Source organism: Petaurus breviceps, unplaced genomic scaffold (genome assembly GCF_028583685.1).
Source record: "Petaurus breviceps papuanus isolate PSGF00001 unplaced genomic scaffold, PetGlider_PUasm1.0 140, whole genome shotgun sequence".
NCBI classification, from domain to species: domain Eukaryota; kingdom Metazoa; phylum Chordata; class Mammalia; order Diprotodontia; family Petauridae; genus Petaurus; species Petaurus breviceps.
Genome location: NW_027185698.1, coordinates 14,392,859 through 14,402,477, shown reverse-complemented (window position 1 = coordinate 14,402,477; position 9,619 = coordinate 14,392,859).

Here is a 9,619-nt window from a genome sequence, read left to right as displayed (position 1 = left end):
TTGCACAAACACTAAGTTGATCTAGATTAGTAAAGAATTATAGTCTTGGGGCTAGATAGGTGACCTAGATAGGACCTAAGTTTAAATATAGCTTCAGACACTTGACACACTAGCTGTGTGACCTTGGACTTAACCCCAACTGCCTTGCCTTCCCCCCTCAAAAAAAAGAAAAAAGGAATTACAGTCTTGTGACTCCTTAAAATAATCAATTTATCTGTATTGTTAAATTACCATTCCATTTTGCACATTATTTGAGAGATGCAAGTATTCCCTTAAGTTTAATACAACATGCATATAGTTTTAAATTTTAAGTGATATTTAACTCATGATAATTCATATTATGTAATTCTTTAATTTTTGTGTATTTATTCCAATTTGGTCTCCACAGCAATCCTGTGAAATAGCTGATGCAAGCATTATTATCCTTATCCTACAGATGATGTAAATGAGGCCCTAAAAAGTGAGCTGATTTGCCAGGACCACATAGGTGATTAAAAAAGACAAGCTGAGCTAGGTGCCACAGTGAATAGAGCATTGATCCTGGAGTCAGGAGGACCTGGGTTCAAATCCGGCTTCAGACACTTTACACACATATACTAGCCATGTGACCTTGGGCAAGTCACTTGACCCCCAATTGCCCTCCAAAAAGCAAAAAAAAAAAAGACAAGCTGAACACTGGTCTTCTAACTCCAGGTCTGGTACACTACCCAGTTACCCATGTTCATTATCTCATTTGATGGATGTTAACTTTGTGAATGAAGGATAAGTATTTTTATCCCTGTTTTTAGGCAATAAAATGGAGGTTTGGTGACTTTTGTAAAGTCATACATACATATGACTTTGTATATGTAAAGTCAATTATAAAGCATTATGTGTATGCATGTATATGTCTACATATGTAATATATAGTATACAATAGATGCATGTCATATGTTCATATAAACATGTTTTATATAAGATCTACAGTTCTTTAAAGTGATATGTGTATATATACACATATGTACATATGTATAACGTGTATAAATTTATTCTATAATGAATAAATTGGAAAGCCACAACTGGAATCAAGATTTTCTGACTTCAAGTCTTATGTTCATTAGAATATACCACTGACCTTCAACAAAAGTACCTGGAATCCCTTTACCTCTTTTCTCTTTATCAAAAACCAAGGAGAATTATCTTGGGATGGAAAGTAAATAACTAAATAGGGAGTTGAAATTCAAGATAATTGAATGCAAGGGTATTTGGTGTACTAAAAACACATTAATTATTATGTAATATAGAGTCCAAAAACCTAATTCAATCTTAGTTTTCATTAAGAAAGGAATAGAGTAAAGAAAAATAATACCATAGTACTCCAACATAGCTGGACCACATCTGCAGTGTTAAGTAGCCTCATTGCCAGGAAATAGAGCATAGGATCTTCTTCAGGACATGGTATGGAGAGATGAGTTAAAAGCAAACTGGGAATATTTGTTCTATAAAAGAAAAGATGGGGGATATGAAGAAATCATATAATATTATAACTGTATTTAAAAATTTCAGGGGAAGCTATATGGAAGGAAGATTAGATATGTTTTACCTAGCATTAGACAACAGAATTAGAAGCAATACGAGGAAACTGCAGACAGAGACATCATGGATGGATATAAGGAAAACTTACTAATTTTTACCACAAAATGGAAAGGACTGCCTTGGAAAGTGTTGTATTAGTTAGTATAAGTTCTTTAAGGAGAGGCTAAATAACAACTTTTTGGGGATGGTGGCAGTCTGAAGAGAATGCTGAGTTTGTAGTCAGAAAGAACTAAGTCTGAATATTGCTTCAGACACTTAAAACTATCTTTGTGACCTTGGGTAAATCATTTGACTTGTCCTCTCATTTTCTCATCTGTAAAATGGGGACAATAAAACTTCTTATCTCACAGGGTTGTGAGGATCAACTAAACTAATCTATGTTAAATATTTTACAAACTTTAAAGTACAATATTAATATTAGCCATTAGTATTATGTTGCATAAAGAATTCTTGTTCACATACTTATTGAACTCAATGGCCTCCAAAGCCCTTTTTGCCTTCCAGATTTTTAGCTTTCCTCCAAAGCCCAGCTGAAACCTTATTTCTTCTGGGAAGACTAAACACACCTGGGAGTAATTACTCCTTTCCTAAACTCATTTAGTACTTACTGATATTATAATTCATTTAGCACTTAGCATGTTACCTCATTTTTATTATTTTTATGTCCTGTCTTCCTAATGCAATGGGAATAACCTTCTTAAGAGGTAGGACAATGAATTATCTCTTTGTATTCTTAATGTCTAGCACAATGGTAATGGACTAGCTATATGTTGTTACCTTACTTGAAATGAATTCAGTGGCTTCCTATTGTCTGTATGCTAATATATCAGCTTTCTCATTTTAGCATTTAAAGCACATAGTCTAGCTCCTTTATACTTTTCCAGACTTATTTAATATTTCCTCTTGTATTCAGTTCCAGCCAAACTAGCTGATTTTTCTATTCTTCAAACCAGTCATTCATCATGTTTGGAATAACCTCTTTTCCAACCTTTACAGTTTAAAGTCCTAAGCTTCTTTCAAGGTTCAAGTTAAGTGCCACTTTTATAGAGAAACCTTCCCTGATCACTCAGGTTTTTAGTATTCATTACTCCATCAATTTATCTTGTGCTTATTTGGTTAAATAAATGATGCATCCATGGTGCAATTTAAGCTGCTTCAACAAATTACATTTTAAAATAACCTTCATTACAAGATAGGTAGTGTGCCCTGAAGCTGCTCTATTGTTGGCTGAACTCTTTCATCCATGGTATCTGATCAAAGGCAATGTTATAAGGGGAGAGACCTTTGGACCCTTCTGCTCATTGAGGATTTGTGACTCCAAGAAACAATCCTTGGATTCTGTGTTGGTTTTTTTTTTCCATTCTAGGAGAAGGGATTGTAGTTTCTGAGCCTGTGATTTTTGAAAGATCAGGAGAGTAAGCATTAAACTTCCCAATCTTCAGGTTTTGAAGCATGCTCAGCATCAGTGCCCAGATGAGCAAGTGATAACCCTTGGGAGTAATTTAAGCCCAAGGTATATGAGTTGAGTACTCATTCAACAATTCAACAGTCATACTACATCCAGACATGAAAATGGTGGAGTCAATGTAATATAAGAATTGTGCTAGGAAGGTATCCATCTAATTTTTTTTTTTTGCTTTTTGGAGGGGCAATTGGGGTTAAGTGACTTGCCCAAGGTCACATGGGTAGTTTTTTTTGTGTGTGTGTATGTTAAGTATCTGAGGCCAGATTAGAACTCAGGTCCTCCTGACTCCAGGGCTGGTGCTCTATTCACTGTGCCACCTAGCCTCCCTCTCTAAATTTTTTGGGGGAAGCATATCTATTTTTTTTCTTGATATAATTTCAAAGTATCTCTTTGTAAGAGCTAATTGAAGTGAAGTTGTTTTTAATGTTCCCATTCTGGGTATGCCATAAGATGTTTATCATATTTTTCCATTTTATTTATCTTTCTCGAAGATTTGTCCAGCTCTGAAAGAATAACATTTAAAATATCCTACTCTTATTGTTACTATTGATATATTTTTATACTAATTAACTTTTCCTTTATAAAATTCAATACAATGTCATTCAATGCATATATTTTAAATGTATAATTTATTTTGATTCATTTCCTATTGTTTCTTTAAACATAATATAATTTTATTGTTCATAGCTAAAAAGATGAAGAGAGTCAATGACAATATGGCATAGTGGATTCAGGAATTAGATTCTGAGTCAGAGAATCTGGGTTTGAATCCCAGATCAGATACTTAAAATATGCATATGGGTCAAGCCATTTCTGGTCCCTGGACTTCCATTTCTGCACTTATAAAATGAAGGGATTGAATTCAATGGTCTATAAATTTCCTTTTCTGAATCTGTATAATCAAACATCACCATAATGTTGCAAAGCCCTGCTCTTATGCTATTTGGCCAATTGCTTGAGATGCCAGTTAGAGAGTGAATGGTGATCTGAGATAGTGCTTGGCACCAGATTGTCAGTTTTCTTTCTGCCACTACATTTCTCACTATATGTGAATAAAACTATTAAAGCTTTCTCTATTATTATTTCACTTCTTAGAGAAACATGAAAACATTTAGGTTATTGTTCATTTTATCAGTGCACTTAACAAGACACTGTATCTTACACTGTCCTTGTTGACAAGATGGAGACATATGGATTAAATAACAGAATACTTTGGTGAATATGGAAGTGACTGATCATCAAAGAGTATTGATAAATAGATGACATCAATTGACAGAGAAGTCTATAGAATAAAGCTATAGAGCTCTTGCCTTGATCATGTTCTGTTCAACATTTCTATCAATGATTTGAATAAAGATATCAATGGTATAGTTGCAAGATTTTAAGATTAAACTAGGAGGAACATCTGATTTAATGAAGGAGAAAATCAGGATAAAAGAGTTTCAGTATAATAGTAAGATGAGCCTAATGTGAGGAGTTGAAATTGTGCCAGCATAAAAGTTAAGTATTTCATTTATGTTTAAAATATCTGTAAAAATATAGTGTAGGAAATATGGTATTATACAACAATTCATGTGAAAAGGCCTTGCGATTTAGTGAAATATTTGCTTAATGAGTCAACAGTATGGCACAGGAGCTCACAAAAACTAATCTTGGACTGCTTCAACAATTTTCATTTTATGTAAACTTTTTTTTTGGAGGAGGGAAGGTAAGGCAATTAGGGTTAAGTGACTTGCTGAAGGTCACATAGCTAGTACATGTGTCAAGTGTAAGATTTGAACTCAGGTCCTCCTGACTCCAGTACCAGTGCTCTATTCACTGTACCACCTAGGTGTCTCTTGAAATTTAAGCTTTAAAAAAGTCATAGTATTCAGACTGTGAGAGGTGATAGCCTCACTTTATACTGCCCTGTCCACACTGTCTCTGGAAGACTGTTCAATTTTTTACATACCCCATTTTAAGAGCAATATCAACAAATTAGCCACGTCCAGAGGAGGTCTTCATATGGAGAATAGATAGATGGCTACTTGTCAGAGCTGTTAAACAGGGGTTCCTACTGATATATAGATTGGAAAAGATGACCTTTGAAGCCCTTTCCAACCAAGATTCCAGAGTTCTCTGAGTTATATAGAAAGTACATCGTGCTTGTTATATGGTATAATATACAGAGAAATTGGACCAAAATCACATTGTGAGTCTGATTTCATTTTATTCTGCACTCTTGCTGAAGTCTTCCATACATTCCAGTCTGCCAACATTAAGTGCCTAATGTACTGAACATTACTAAGTATTTTGCTATAAGAATAGAACTTATCAGTTTTTATGTTTCACTCTTAAAATAGCTCCTGGCTGTCCTCTGAAAGAATTGTGTCTGTGTGAATTTTATCCTCAGAGAGAGGAGGTGCATTTCTCTCTTGTTGTTGGCAATCACTGATATAAAACCATTTGGCTTCAACCCCTCTATCCCTCTTTGTCAGTGTCACTATTTTCTTAATGGCAGTCACCTCATAGATGTGACAAGTGAGATAAAGAAATCAGAAAAAATTTTCCTTTTCCTCCACAAGGAAAACCCTCTATTAAAACAACTCATATTAATTGTTTTGCCTTCATAAAAATATTTTATAGAGCAGTATTTCAAATAAATAAGTACATAGAAACAACCTGATAGCTTTCTTACTAATGCCAAACTGCGATTCTTAGTCTTTGTAATTTTTCCCCTTTATACCTATAGAGAAGAAAATTCTCATTCCTTTACTTTTGCCTGCTTAATTGCATGCTCAAATCCTGAGTTTTGTGCATATCTGCCTTATAGCAGTGTCAAAATCCCTTCCCTCTTAGTCACAACTTCAGAGTATAGCTTTTGTATTATTTCCCCTCAGCTATCTGAGGAACTTCTACAGGGACAGGGGGAAAAGCAATGCTTGCTTCCTAGCTTCACCCTCAGATCTTTTCCTTCCACTACTGTTCATATATTCTTAGACTCAGAGATCTAGACCTGGAAATGACCTTGGAGGTCATCTAGTCCTATATCTTAATTTTATAGATGGGGAAACCGAGTGACTTGTCAACAATCATACAGATAGAAGGTTCACAGGAAGAATTTGAACCTAGATCCTCCGACTCTAACGATAGAGTACACTTTCTACTGTACAAAGATGGTGGATATTTACAATCACACAAAGAATCTCTAAGAGAGTAACTGCAAGTTGTTGAGTGGTTGTTGAAATGTAGTTGGATGGAGTTTTCTTACCTGAAATCCATACACTGATGAAATCACATGCCATTATGATGAATTAAAAACAAACCCAAGAATTATTTCTACAGCTATGAGATTGTTATTATTTTCTCATCAGAAGAGAAGAACTTTTGAGTCTTCCATTCAAAGACATGGAGTGTCATCTTTTCAAATAGAGCTTTAACTCCTAGTTAAACTCTGTCACTAAAATTTAAATGAAACCACAAGGTTTAAAGCTTAGGCACCCCTTACCTTCCTTAGCAGCATCTCTGTACAGAATGCGATACCATTTGATTTATCTAGAGTTTTTGAATAGAATTTTAAAACAGCTTCTATTATTATCAGAACATTTTTTAAATAGCCCTTAAACAGAAAATGACAAAAATTTAAAACAAATTCTAACATAAATCCATTATAGCCTAGGTGAATATTCACAGGTGAAATCTCTTTACACCAATGCTTTCTTCCTTTGGTTGGACTAATGTTCTATTCACCACAGTAAACAATACAAAAGCCTTGAATGCTTCCATCATGTTTCTCTGCCTCATACATGACTGAAGGAACCATTATTATACCTCCCATCATTAAAGAGAAAACATTTTATTCCCTTGGAAAAGTGGAATAAATCCATTATTAATTCGTAGGAATTTTTATCTAACTTTTGGTCACCATTGTAAACATTCTACCAGCAGGTATGTTTTCCCAAATGTTATGTTTAAGAAAGGAAATGATTTCACTGAAAGCCAAGAAAATGCCATTAAATTTCCTAACCAGCCAAGCCACAGGATATATATTTGGAACTCTGCTAAAATACTTATGTATTAGACTACTTAATTTTGAACTATGATTTCTACCCAGGGTGAAAAATGTTAAAAAATGTAGCTACTCTTGAAATTATAATTTTCCAAAGGGCAAGTAAAGAACAGTCATTTAGAAAATGTGTTTCATGGTTGATTATCTCGCAATTGTAGCTATGCCTGGTAAGTTCTGATCCGCAACACATATCATTAATGCAAACAACAATAACATCAAAGGAAAAATCATGCTCAACTTTTTTGTGTCTGTGTATGCAAAAGATGTAAGAAGTGTGGTTCCCTGGCTCTGATGAATTACAGTATTGATTAGCCAGGATTTATATAGTTCTTAAAATGCCACATCAAGTCCAGAAGAGCAAATTGTGCTGCTAACAGTACTTTTTAAACCAAATGCTTACTCAGAACTTGTAAGTAGAATGTAGTCCCTGGGGTTACAAAGATGAAACTATTTTTAAGTGTACAGTGAAATCTACTTTGTCCTCTTAGGAACTTTGCTATCAATGTTGGTCTATGGATTTATAGGATCTGATTAAGGAAGATCCTTCCATGTAAATTTTCTGAACTGTAGTGCACTTGGGATTGGTTTCACCTTCATTCTTGGTACATTAATACATTTTTTAATAATCTTAAAGATATTGATATCTGCCTATGTAACTGTATAATTATATTTTTAAAAGACAGGAGAAACAAGAATGAGAAGAAAAATACCTCTTTTCCAACTGCATTGAAACATGAGAATGACATTGTTGAAGATGAGCCATTTGTGTTAAAAATCAATGTTCTGGGAGAAAATAGAAAGACATGCTACACTGATTTTTGATAGGTTAAGACAGAGAAGCTGGTGTGATTTGGGTTGTTTGAAACCAAAAGACAAACTTTATTTCTGATTTTTAAAATTGGTCCCACAAAGTCTACTTTAAGATCACTTATTTTCACAGAACTAGGTCACTTCCAAACGGATCCCTGTGTATTCTAGTCATTTTCCTTATTACTCTCCAACCTGAACTGGACTTTTCCCTTGTGACCTTGTGTTTGATATGTGAACTGTTACCTTATCTTTTCTAGAATTAAACCACTATACCAATTGTTTCCCATTTCTAAATCATGCCACCTGGACTCTGCCCATTCTTCTCACTCCACTCCCCTTTATTCATTGTCTTCTCTTATTATAGCATGAGTTCCTTGAGGACAGGGACTATCTAATTTTGTGGTATTTGTGTCTCCAGCACTTATCACAATGTCTGGAACCGAGTAGGCATTTAATAAATTCTTATACATTCATTTATTCAGAAAAATGCAATTGCATTTCAGTTATACCTTATAATAAATGTCTTATGTAGGCACCACAGTATGGTGGGGAATATATTGGGATAGATATCAGAAGACTTGTTTTAGACCCACTTGTGGAAATAACTAGCTCTGTGATATTGAAAAAGTTATTTCGTCTCTCAATGTCTGTTTTCTCAACTATAAAATGAGACAGTTGGACTAAATCATCCCTGGCCTTCCTTCTGGAATTCTATGAATCAAATGAGCAGGATGTTGGCAAAAGAGAACTAGAGACTTCTCAGAGTGTTCTTCATCAAGTGCAAAATATGCAATGACAGCATCTCTAAGTTAGGAGTAACTTCAGAAACCACGTAGTCTACTGCATAAATGAACAAAATGTCTTCTAGAATATACCTGGAAAACAGTCATTGAGCATTTGTTTGACATTTTCTAGTCAGATTTCTATCTTCCAATTGGTCTTCATTATACTTTTGGAGAGCTCTCATTATTAGGACTTTTTCTTACACTCACCCTAAATTTTCCTTTTCACTTTTGCCAGTTGTTTATAGTTCAGTTGCCTGAGACCAAGTGTGACAAGACTGATACCTCTTCTATTAAATTCCCAAGCTGAGGGTTAGCTGATCTCAATACAGTTTCCTATCCTCATCTTCTTCTATGTGCTCTCTGGTTTATCAATAATCTTTCTAAAATGTGTTACCTGGAATGAAACACAATATTATACATGTGTTTGATGGGTTGGAATCAGATTATAGAGGCCTTGAATGCCAGGTTAGACACTTCTTTTTAAGTTATGAGGAATCATGGAGGACTTTTGAAGAAGAAAACGAAGTGCTCATTTACAGCATGTTAAGAAGATTAACTCCTCTGAGTCTGAAGGAGAAATTGGAGAAGTAGAACAGAGGCAGAGACCAGGTAGGAAAGCATTTCAGTAGATCAGGCTGATGAGGTACTGACATAGGGTGATAGGAGGTAAGTATAAAAGGATGCAACAGATGAGAGATTGCAGAGGTAGCACTTTAGATCAGCTATTTTGTGGAGAGATCACAGTTACTTTTAGAGTATTTGATGAGTCTCAGAGAATGGTCAGGCTTTAGAGAAGAAAAGGAAATGTCACAAGGCAGACAGGTTTAATCTGGGGAAGAAGTGATGACTTAAAATTGGATCTGAGGGTTTCAGCATCTTTCAAGGCACACACAGAAACTTTCAATTCAGTGTTTTTCTCTTTGAATTTGAAAAGAA